This window comes from Hemicordylus capensis, chromosome 1, assembly GCF_027244095.1.
Source record: "Hemicordylus capensis ecotype Gifberg chromosome 1, rHemCap1.1.pri, whole genome shotgun sequence".
NCBI lineage: Eukaryota > Metazoa > Chordata > Lepidosauria > Squamata > Cordylidae > Hemicordylus > Hemicordylus capensis.
Genome location: NC_069657.1, coordinates 171,609,640 through 171,621,760, shown reverse-complemented (window position 1 = coordinate 171,621,760; position 12,121 = coordinate 171,609,640). Strand labels below are relative to the sequence as shown.

The 12,121-nt window shown below is 41.5% G+C and overlaps 1 long non-coding RNA gene across 3 annotated transcripts in view; it reads left to right on the top strand.

Annotated features, from left to right (window-relative positions):
• LOC128327058 (uncharacterized) overlaps positions 1 to 12,121 on the top strand; it is a 100,940-nt gene that overhangs the window by 41,166 nt on the left and 47,653 nt on the right. The gene's annotated exons all lie outside the window — the stretch shown is intronic.

The window sequence follows — 12,121 nt, the reverse complement described above, 5'->3', positions numbered from 1 at the left end:
ACCCTAACAGGGGCCCACTGGCCCAAATGGTGTGAAACATCCCCTTGATCTGCATTTACTTGCCACACAGGGTCCTGATAATGGGCAGACAGGAGCCCTAGTCAGGCACTATCAAAACTGGGACATAATACCCACATATTTTTCCTGAAAGCATACCTGTATGCCCTGCTCCCATGCTGGTATAGTATGCAAGCCCCCTTGCTTTCTATGGTTTTTTAAATCTATGAGTACACTGCCTTGAGAAACATGTTTTGGCAGTACAAAAATGTGTCAAACAAAACAAAAATAATAAATTCTATTCTACCTGTATAGTAATTTCTAATTCTATTTTTAGAGTGTTAAATTTAAAAAAAAACACAAAACCCTTTAGCACCATGATGTCATCCTGTTCACTATCTGATCCTGGACTGGCAAAGATTACCCATGTGTGTCATCCAGGAAGGAGAAAGAAACAGCATTTACAAGCAAAAAATTGGCCCAATGCAGCAATCTTCAAGGGAACTAGACAAGATTGAAACATGGTAAATAGTCATGCCAAATCCTTGACTGTTGTTTTACTGCCCCATAGAAATTATTGTCAGCCTGAAAACCAAAACTGGAGAATAGTTAGTTGGTGTAGTCCTAAGCCAAATACATCAGCTTCTCTATTCACTGAGCGAGCGTGGTATAGTGGTTAGAGTGCTGGACTAGGACCGGGGAGACCCGAGTTCAAATCCCCATTCATCCATAGTACTAGCTGGGTGACTCTGGGCCAGTCACTTCTCTCTCAGCCTAACCTACTTCACAGGGTTGTTGTGAGGAGAAACTCAAGTATGTAGTACACCACTCTGGACTCCTTGGAGGAAGAGCAGGATATAAATGTAGTAGTAGTAATAATAATAATAATAATAATGGAAGAGGAATGCTGCAAGTCCATCAAACAGTAGAGGAGGAGAAAAGAGGCCTTGAAGAATATATTAAGGACAGTGAAGAAGATGCACTTCAGATGGTCAATAATGAGAAACTATTAAACACCAATGAAACAAAGTAGGCCTACAAGAAAGAATAAGTCAAGAACCGAGCAGAAAAATGGAAAAATAAGCCACTGCATGGTCAATATTTGCACAATATAAGTGGAAAATCAGACATCACCAAGACCTGGCAATAGCTTAAGAATGGCAACTTGAAGAAAGAAACAGAGGGTCTAATATTGGCTGCACAAGAACAGGCACTAAGAACAAATGCAATAAGAGCAAAAGTCGAAAAGTCAACAACAAACAGCAAGTGCCGCCTTTGTAAAGAAGCAGATGAAACCGTGGACCACCTAATCAGCTGTTGTAAAAAGATCACACAGACTGACTACAAACAAAGGCATGACAAGGTAGCAGAGATGATACACTGGAACATCTGCAAAAAGTACAAGCTACCTGTAGCCAAAAATTGGTGGGACCATACAATTGAAAAAGTTGTCGAAAACGAAGATGCAAAAATATTATGGGACTTCCGACTACAAACAGAGAAACATCTGCCACACAATACACCAGATATAACTGTAGTCGAGAAGAAAGAAAAACAAGTTAAAATAATTGACATAGCAATACCAGGGGATAGCAGAATAGAAGAAAAAGAAATCGAAAAAATCACCAAATGCAAAGATCTACAAATTGAAATTGAAAGGCTGTGGCAGAAAAAGACCAAAATAATCCCAGTGGTAATTGGCGCCCTGGGTGCAGTTCCAAAAGACCTTGAAGAGCACCTCAACACCATAGGGGCCACAGAAATCACCATCAGCCAATTACAAAAAGCAGCTTTACTGGGAATAGCCTATATTTTGCAATGATATCTATAATAAGCAACAGTATTGATGATAAAATTCAGCCATCCCAGGTCCTTGAGAAGGACTCGATGTCTGGATAAAACAAACCAGTCAATAACATCTGTCTGACTGTGTAAATAAATAAATAAATAAATAACCTGTAGCCAAGAAATGGTGGGACCATACAATTGAAAAAGTTGAAGAAAATGAAGATGTCAAAATATTATGGGACTTCCGACTACAAACAGACAAACATCTGCCACACAATACACCAGATATAACTGTAGTCGAGAAGAAAGAAAAACAAGTGAAAATAATCAACATAGCAATACCAGGGGATAGCAGAATAGAAGAAAAAGAAATAGAAAAAATCACCAAATGCAAAGATCTACAAATTGAAATTGAAAGGCTGTGGCAGAAAAAGACCAAAATAATCCCAGTGGTAATTGGCGCCCTGGGTGCAGTTCCAAAAGACCTTGAAGAGCACCTCAACACCATAGGGGCCACAGAAATCACCATCAGCCAATTACAAAAAGCAGCTTTACTGGGAATAGCCTATATTTTGCAATGATATCTATAATAAGCAACAACATTGACAATAAAATTCAGCCATCCCAGGTCCTTGGGAAGGACTCGATTTCTGGATAAAACAAACCAGTCAATAACACCTGTCTGACTGTAAATAAATAATAATAATAATAATAATAATATTCTACCTGTATAGTAATTTCTATTCCTAGTTTTAGAGTGGTTAGGTAAACATGTAGGTCTAGTTTCTAATTAAGCTGTCCCATCTAATTTATTTATTTTGACAACTAGAAACAGAGATGCAAAATGCCAGGTTTTGTGAGCCACCTTCACTCAGGAAGCAGACACCAATGTAATTTCCCTGAGCAAGGGTGACTTTAAAATCAGACCTGTAAAGCTGATCAGATCGTAAAGTCATATCTAAGCAGAAGTTGGCAAAAGTACACCTTCAAGAGTGTGAGGGAATGCATTTGTGAATGTTCACAGGAGAGTCGAGCTAGACTTCAGTTCAAGTATTTTTTGTTCATATAACTTCCACTGAGGCACAGGGCTACTTATTCTATGCTGTGCAGAATGACATTGCAGCAGCTTCTAAAGAATTCTCAATCCACTCATAAAATTAAAATGTAAATTAGAATACCAACACAATAAATAATAGTTCTGCAACTGCGGATAACACAAACAAACAGATTTGCCAGATGTTCGCGGGAAACATTTCCAATGTCATACTGAAGAGATTGGTTTTGCCTTCCCTAAAGAATTAAAACTTCCAGCAAAATGAACTCTTGATGACTTTTCCCTAGCTTTGTACATATCCCAAAGCAGCATTGATGCAAAACTTATATGGAAAAAAAAACTGCTTATTCTAGTATTCTTTTATTTCTCATGAACTGTTCTATAGAACTGCATTCAACTTTTTTCCAAAGTCTGTACTTCCAAGGCTAGTAGAGGAGGGGAAGAGCAAATACCTCATGAAAACAGGGACCTCTTGTGCTTGTAACATCCTGTTCTCATGCTTCAATTCAACTGAACATTTTATTTATTCAAGTTTAGATTGCTGTCTACATGGAAGGCTCAGGTTTGAATGTTGGCAGTTGTGCAAATGAACGTATTTTATAATGGTGGAACAATTTGTCCTTTGTACCTGGTGCAAGTGGTATTTATCCTGCCCTGTCCTCTACCATGGACAAGAGCCCACAAGGTCTGGAAGCAAGCAGTAGGATGATACAGGTTGCAGCACCATGGACAGCTCCAGTGTCAAGCTCATCAGGCAGAGAGCAAGCAGAAGTAGCTTGAGCTCTTAAATACCTTTGAGCTCCACCTCCCTGTTTGAATAGTGGAAGCCTTAAAGGAGATGCTTTCTGATCTAGAATCTGGCAACTTTGTCTTCTTTTACCTATATAACTGGATCAATTTGCTTTGAAACAGGTATATATTTCAAAATTGTTTTGAAATTTTCCTACAAGCTATTTTCCTCCTACAAGCTAAAATTTGACCTGAAGTAAATCATATATATTTACTTAGGACTGAAGGTTAGCTTGGGTGGGGTGGGTGGGTTCAGGCTAGTCTGTGATATTATAGAAGGTTGCCTGAGAGCCCAACAGAAGCTGCTTTGAGCTTCTTGAAGGAGTAGGTGGACAGAACAGTGAACTAAATAACACAAATTCTAAATAAATGCACTAGCTTCAACCTGGACAAAGTTAGTCCTCTTCGCCCCATTGATATCAGTGCGTTTTAAGTTAGTTGCAACTAGCTCTGTTTCAATTAGTCTCAGGTGTGATTAATAATTGGATGCTAACTATGTGTTAATAAACATTTTGGGGGATTCAGATCAGTGCTCTTAAATAGAAATGAAATCGGAGATGGTACCTTTGTAAAGATGACAGAAGATATATTTCTTCCCTGAAGTTGCTCATGAGTCATACTGATGTTTTTATCAGAATATCAAGAACTGAAGAGAGGAGATGAAAATCCCATTACAGTGTATCCTATCACTTCTTAAGGATTGCTCACAGTTGTTCCACAGGGATCCAGTTATCACAAATTTTCATAGACAATTTCAGATGTGAAGTTTTCCTGCATCTCAGTCATGTTCTTCAACTGCTTTTGCTGAAATAGCTTTGGCTGCTTGCTACCCAAGATGAGGGGAGAGCAGGAACTGGACCCGGACAAGGAAATGGTAGCAGCTGCTGTTGTATATTAGCCAGTGACCTTGAGAAATGAATGGTGACATGGATGACTTGGTGTCTCCTCCTCCTGGAATTGCTGTTATATAAGGGAGTGCCCTTAGCCCCAAATTCCCTTGCAGAATTCCATGAATACCTTTTGGTGCAATGCATGAGGTAGGCCCCCAATCTATTTGGCTACTAAGGAGAGTCAAGAAAGCTATAAAATGCAAGCTGTATTCCTTCAGAAGAAAGGAAACAAAGAGGAACACAAACTCTGGCTAAATAAATGTAAGAAGGGAGGGAGGGAGGAGGGAGGGAGGGAGGAAAAGAAAGAAGCATATGGTGAAAAATATCAAAGCAAACAATAACAACTTTTAAAATTACATCAGGAATAATAACCCTTCCAGGGAGACAGAATTCTTAAAGAACATAGCTGGTCCTCTAACAAAAATGTATAACTTTCACCTAAAACCAGTTTCTTTTGAGTGGACTGGAAATTAGCCAATGTAACCCCTGCTAACTGAGCAAAGAGGCATCTTTTTCAAAGTGGTGATTCTCTTTATTTAGCAAGGGGAAAGCAACTGGCCCTATCCAACCCCAGCTCAGCATCCCTCCAGTGGCTGTTGCTGGTGTCTACCTATATGTGTTTTTAGATTGTGAGCCCTTTGGGGACAAGGTGCCATCTTATGTATTTATTTATATCTATGTAAATGGCTTTGAGAACTTTGGTTGAAGAGCAGTATATAAATAGTAGTAGCAGCAGTAGTAGTAGTAGTAGTAATAGTAACACCATTTTTTTTTCATACACAAAAAGAGATCCAGAAGGGATCCAGAAAATTATGGGATGTTAACTAACAGCTGTTCCAGACAAATTGGTGGAAAGCAAAGACAAAATTATTAGGCATATAGAAGAACAAGCCTTGCTGAAGGAGAATTAGTATGGCTCCTGCAAAGATAAACTCTGCCTTGCTAACCTATTAGCAAGTCTGTCATTCTAGAAAAGACAGTGGCTGCCACTCACATACTGTGCAACACAATAAAAGTGGTAGGAGCCCTGCCCACACTGCTGTGTCAGTGTAAACAGCATCAACCAGGTCTCAGCCCAGGGCAGCTCCTTTCCAGCATAATGTTGTGCAAATGCAACACTGAAAACAATGGTGTCCTGTTGCACAACAGTGTTCGCTCAGCATTATGCTGTAGAAGACCTGCCCCGAGTGAGCACATGTAGACAGGTTTGGGGGGAAATATGCTACATAGTTCACCCTAAGTATTTATTTTGTCCTTGTATACAGCAGCCACAGTTTTGCTGATCTGGCCTGAGACCACAGTATAGGAGGGAGACTTAACCCTTTCTCCTTATGCCACAGTCCTAACAAAAATAATGTCCCCCTAATCTAGTTTCTGCCTTGGATGGGATGCTTCCATTGTCTATTTTACAGGGGAGCCCAGTCTTTCTGGGTCCCCCTAATGTTATATCCCCTCACTGAAGGGCCTCTTCTGCCCACTCACTCCCACCCTCTCTTCTCTCATCACCCATTCAGTCTCTTATCCCTGGCTGCTCACATGCGCGCACACTCCCCTGGTCTGTCTTCTAACCCACCTGCCCCTAACTCTTATTTCCCTGTTCCATTTCCTCAACATGGAAGACATGGTGCAAACTGTATACAGAGTTCTGCATGTGCCAGGACTTACGCCTTCTATAGCACAGATGGTGCCAGTTATCTCCCATCCAAGAATCTCGACCCTTCCCACCACAAACATAAAGGGAAAATATAATAAAGAATTATATTCCCCTAACTAATAAGAGGATCTAAAGAGTTACATCTCGCTTTGGCACTTAGTACCTCCAGATCTTTCCCACTGTCTCCAGATTGTACAATATTGACCTCTTATGAGGAATTGTACAGGATTTTAGGTTCAAGTTATGGCACATATTTCTAAATGGCGACAAAACAAAACAAAACAAAACACCACCCAGCAAAATGAAACACTTAAGGTGGAAGTACTGCATGATTTGACAGTTCACCAAATGTAAGACAGAAAGAATATAAAGCATAAATAGCACTGTAACTCTCCCAACAGATGAGAGAGTGAAGTATATGATGCCTCCTTTCTCTCTTGTATCCTCTCCTTAAAATCATAAACATTCAACTTGTACACAGTTTCTACTTTGGAATGATATCTGGCTGCAACTTATTTTAACTACAGCTACAAATCTGTCAATGATGACTGCTATACCCTTTACAGTGTATCCTGCATGTTGCAAAGTAAAAGTATTTAGCTGCTAGAAGGAGTTACAGCAGGAATAGTCTGCAGGCTGGGTCTGGCAGGGAGAGAGAATTCATCATTCATTCTGTATCTGTTCAACTAAGTGAAAACCTTTCAGCAGGTTTCATGTGGCACATGGTCAAAGGACTGAGCCAGAACCCATCAAAATATAAAAATACAAGAACTTCTTTACTGGAGCAGAATCCATCTAGTCCAGTATTTAGTATCTAACAGAAGCCAGTTGAGTGCCTCTGAAAGTTAAACAGGGAAGGGAAGTCAGGTGATGCCCATCTTTGGTATCTAGTGTTGACAACTATATTGCTCCTATACATGGATATTCAAATAAGATATCATGGTTGACAGCTGTCAAAGAGCTTATATTCCATATTCCATGTATTTACCCAAATAGAAGAAAACTCTGTATTTAAGATTACCACCACCACCCCCTAAAAAATACAGGTTAGATACAAGTTATACTTGTGTTTGCCCAAGAAGAAGAGGGCCCCAAATTTAAGACACATTCCCTCATTTCTAACATCAAAGAACTTGGGGAAAACTTTGTCTTAGATTCAGATGAATATGGTATTTGTCTAGTCCATTTTCTAAATTCAAATCTTGCAAACTTAGGCAACATAGTGTTGTCATTGGGTCATTGCACTGTATGTAAGCCACTATAAACTTGCATATAATAAGAAAAGCCAGCTTAGTAAAAATGAATCACACTGGAAGGAAAAGCTGGGATGCCCATGTGAAGATCCAATGCCCACATCAGCCTGGGATCAAAAGAAGTCTCTCTGCTGGAATGCAAGAACTCATTAACATATTCCTGGTTGCCAGGCAATATTTCCCTCCATTATGGAATTATTTACTTGCAAAAGGTGAGGTTAACCCTCTGCTTTCTAGGTGAGAATAATCCACTGCTATCACAGTTACAACACCCCTTCTCGATGGCATATGGATTGTTCTCCAGAATTCTGCTTTTCAAGGTTGCTGTGGCAATCTAGCTTGTCTCTAGTGGCAAACAGTTTCCTAGGTAAACCTATCATCTTATCAAAGTGGTTTACAAAGAAAAATAAACAATACATAAATAAGATAAATAAGGTGATCCCATGTCCCCAGAGGGCTCCCAATCTAAAAAGAATCAGAAAGTAGACACCAGCAACAGCCACTGGAAGGACTTTGTGCTGGGGTTAGATAGGGACAGTTGCTCGCCCCCTACCAAATATATGAGAATCACCACATTAAAACTTGTATCTTTGCTCAGTTAGCAGGAGTCACAAAAGTAAACAGTACTGTGAGGTTCAAAACCAGCCACTGCTATCCCTGTTCCAAAGGTATCAAACAAACAATTCCTCCTGAGGATTTTGACTACAAGGGCTTTTGATTAGGCCAGGGGTTCTCAAACTTAGGCCCCCAAATTTTGCTTGACTACAACTCCCATCATTCCCAGCCACAGTGGCCTTTGGCTTTTGAGAACCCAAGGTCTCAATGGCCAAATTTCAGAATCCCTGGATTCTGTCTGATTGGTATTATTTGCAACTGACATTTATAATTTATATAGCATGTATCCTTTGCAAAATGCTTAAAAACTTTCAGTGTATTGAGCTTCACAACAATTGTGAATTTGTTCATGTTTGTTCCTAGTTGACGCGAGACAAGTGATTGTGAGGGCCCCTGTCCTGAATCTTTGCGAGATTTGAACACTGGTCTTCTAAAGTCCATGGGGCCATAGCACAGTGATAGACCATCTGCTCAGCATGCCAAAGGACCAGGTTCAATCCCTGGCATCTCCAGGGGGACTGAGAAAAATTCCTGCCTGATGCCCTGCAGAGCTGCTGCCTGTCAGAGTAGACAATACTGAGCTAGGTGGACCAATGCTCCAACTCAGTAGACTGCAGCAGCTTCCTATGTCCCAGTCTACTCTGTTGCACTATTAGTGGCTTCTTGCTGATGCTGTGGATCCTTTCTTCATTTGATGCACTCCAGCATCCCAACTGTGCTTTGATAAGATTTCACCTTGAGATCTTGATATAACGTTTTCAATTACTGGATTAAAAGTTATTCCACGGATCAAGCGAGGCTTCAGTCTTTATGCCTAAGTGAATGAAGCTTCTCTAATTGCCCCTGCTCTGCCCACTCCCAACTGCTAAGGAAGACTGGCTGAGTGTGATAATTGGAGATAACAGAAGGGAAAAGTTCAGCAGCTGGCAGTATCTCTCTGCCTGTCAATAGGACTTCCAAAGCCAATTCCTCTGGCTTTTCTCTCCTGTTGGGAGGCAGCCTCAGACCTGTCAACTGTCAGATCCTGGCTGGTTTTCACATGGTGAATGTCAAGTGTAGCCAGCTACTTAGGATCAAGACCTGTTCAGATATCATGTTGGACCACCGTCAAATCTTGTTTCCATGCTATGTCTCCACCAGAGGTGCTCTTACCCTTGGACTTCCGGGTTGAAGTCCAGGACCTCCACAGCCCCCAGAGTCCCCCAAATCCTCTTTAGTCTGTCCAGGGTGGTGTGGTTTCCCAGCCAAGCATGATGATGCTTAATTTGTAGAGAAGGGGGGCCTCCAAAGGCCTTTTGGTCCAGGCTCCAAAATGTCCTAGATGCACCTCTGATCTCCACACCCTGGGAGTGTGCACTCACCAACCCTCTGCCCACAAGAGTCTCAGAGAAATTATATTCATGACTGCAGTTAGAAAGAAGCCAGGATTACTTGTGTCATTAGAACTATCCAATCTTGTCAGTCAAGCTGGTCTTGCTGTAGTGGGTTTGAACTGTCCCCTTTGCTACGCAGGGGTTGCCTTGTTTTTCGTTTGGGCAGGTGACACATGTGAACACTGTCTGCTGTAAAATATTCCCCTTAGGGAATGGGGCTATAACTCAGTGGTAGAGCATCTTCTTTGAATTCAGGAAGTCCTAGGTTAATCCCTAGCATCTCCAGGTAAGGCTGGGAAAGACTCCTGCCTGAAACCTTAGAGAGTTTCTTCCAATCAGTGTAGACAATACATTTCTCTTTCTTTCGCATGCCTAAAAATCTGCCTCTTCTCAAATGGTAACTGCTATAACACATATATGCATCATCTTTCTTTTTAAAAGTAAAGCATGTTTCTTTTCTTTCATCCTATTTTATTTACATGCACATATGTGCAGATTTATGAAAATTCAGTATGGAAATTTAATTGGACTTGAACATTTTTTACTCACAATTTATAGCAGTCAAACAAAAGGGATATCTGGATATTGGAGATGAGGAAGGCAACAGCCTGGAATAGGCCAGACTTTGCTCCTGAGCCACAGAGGCCTGAAGTGCTCAGATCCAGCAACAGGAACTCTTGCAGCAAGCGTAATGTTTCCGATAAACACAGCTTTGAAATGGAAATGATCAAAAGGGTTGCGTTGGAAAGCCCTCTAGCAGCCACACTAATTCTGTGGTGCTGGCATTGTAGTTTTAATAGGGATATTGGTTTATTGGTGGGGAAAGCAAGCTATATTAAGTCTCAGCACTGTGTATGTTACAGGCACAGGCACAGCATGTGGTAACAAGAGAAAGGGAGAATGCAATGAATTTCATAATTAAAGCAAGTTAAGGTAAAATATTGATGGTATTAATTTTTTTGTGCTCCCCCTTATACTTTCATGGCTGTTCCACTTTGATTGTTTTGACTCCTCTGAGAGCTGCCTAAATGTATTTTATTTTCTACTTCCACAATTTAACCCCTTCTCTCTGCCTTATATGTATCCCACGTGCTTGGCTTTAGCCAGTGCACCTGGTTTTGTTTTTTAGGAAAGCGGGGGTGGGGGGACAGAAAGAATGGACTATAATCAAACAAATAAATGTTTGGAATGCTCAGGAGGAAAAAAATAGCAGACAGCCTCTGAAAATCTTAAGGTCCAGTTTGGTACATATAGGGCAAGGCACTCTCTCAGGTAACTTGGTCCCAAGCCATTTAGGACTTTAAAGATGAAAAACAGCACTTTGAATTGGGCCCGGAAATCGACCGGGAGCCAGTGCAGCTGATGAAGCACTGGTGTAATATGATTGAAATATCAAGTCCCAATTAATAATCTTGCAGCCCTATTTTGCACCAGCTGCAGTTTCTGGGCCATTTTCATAGGCATCCCCACATACAACACATTGCAGTAATCTAAGCAAAAGATTACCAGAGCATGAGTAACTGTGGCCAAGCTATCTCTGTCCAGGTAAAGTCACTTTTGGCGTATCAGCCCAAGCTGATAAAAAGCGCTCCGAGCCACAGAGACCACTTGAGCCTCTTGCAACAGTGCTGGATCGATGAGCACCCCCAAACCTTGTCCTTCAGGGGGAGTGCAACCCCATCTAGAACAGGCTTAACATCACCAGGGCAGAGGAACCACCAACCAACAGTACTTCTGTCTTGTCTGGATTGAGTCTCTTCACCCTCATCCAATCTATTACTGCATCCCAGCACCGAATCAGGACAGTCACCACCTCACCTGCATCTGATGAAAAGGAGAGATACTACTGAGTGCCATTTGCATACTGATGACTCCTCAAGCCACGTTAAACAGCATAGGGGAAAGAATGGAACCTTGCTGAACCCCATAGCATAACTGCCAAGGGGTCAAGCAGTAATCCCCCATCATCACCTTTTAGCAGGGGCGTATCTAGGGTGGGGCAGGCAGGGCACGTGCCCCGGGCGCCACTTGAAGGGGGCCCCATTTTTTTAAAATTACCAAAAAAAATTAAATGGCTCTCGGAAACAAAATGGCCACCGTGCATGCTCAAATGACCTCTGTGAGGCCCTAGGCCAGGCATTCCCCAAACTGCGGCCCTCCAGATGTTGCCGAACTACAACTCCCAGCATCCCTAGACACAATTTTTTGTGGCTGGGTATGCTGGAAGTTGTAGTTCAGCAACATCTGGGGGCTGCAGTTTGGGGATGCCTGCCCTAGGCTATGCCAGGCCTCAGAGGCCATTTCAGCATGCATGGCAGCCATTTTATTTTCAGTGGCCATATATATATATATATATATATATATATATATATATATATATATAGCCATCGCACATGCTCAAATGGCCCCTGTGAGGCCCTAGAGGCCAGCGGGGGGAGGGGGAAACTTTGCAGACCCCCCACGGCCTTTAGGAAGCCCCCCGAAGGGGCTACAGGTAATTTTTTAAATAAAAAAATTAATATAATATAAGTCACTGTACACATATTCAGATATTTGACTTGTATGTGACCTTCAGACTTGTATTTTTCAGCTGATATTATGGTAAAGTTATCTGAAAGATGGGTGACAGATGTTTGGACAGGGGGCGCAATTTCAGTGCTTGCCCTAGGCGCTGTTTTCCATAGATACGCCTCTGCCTTTTAGGAATG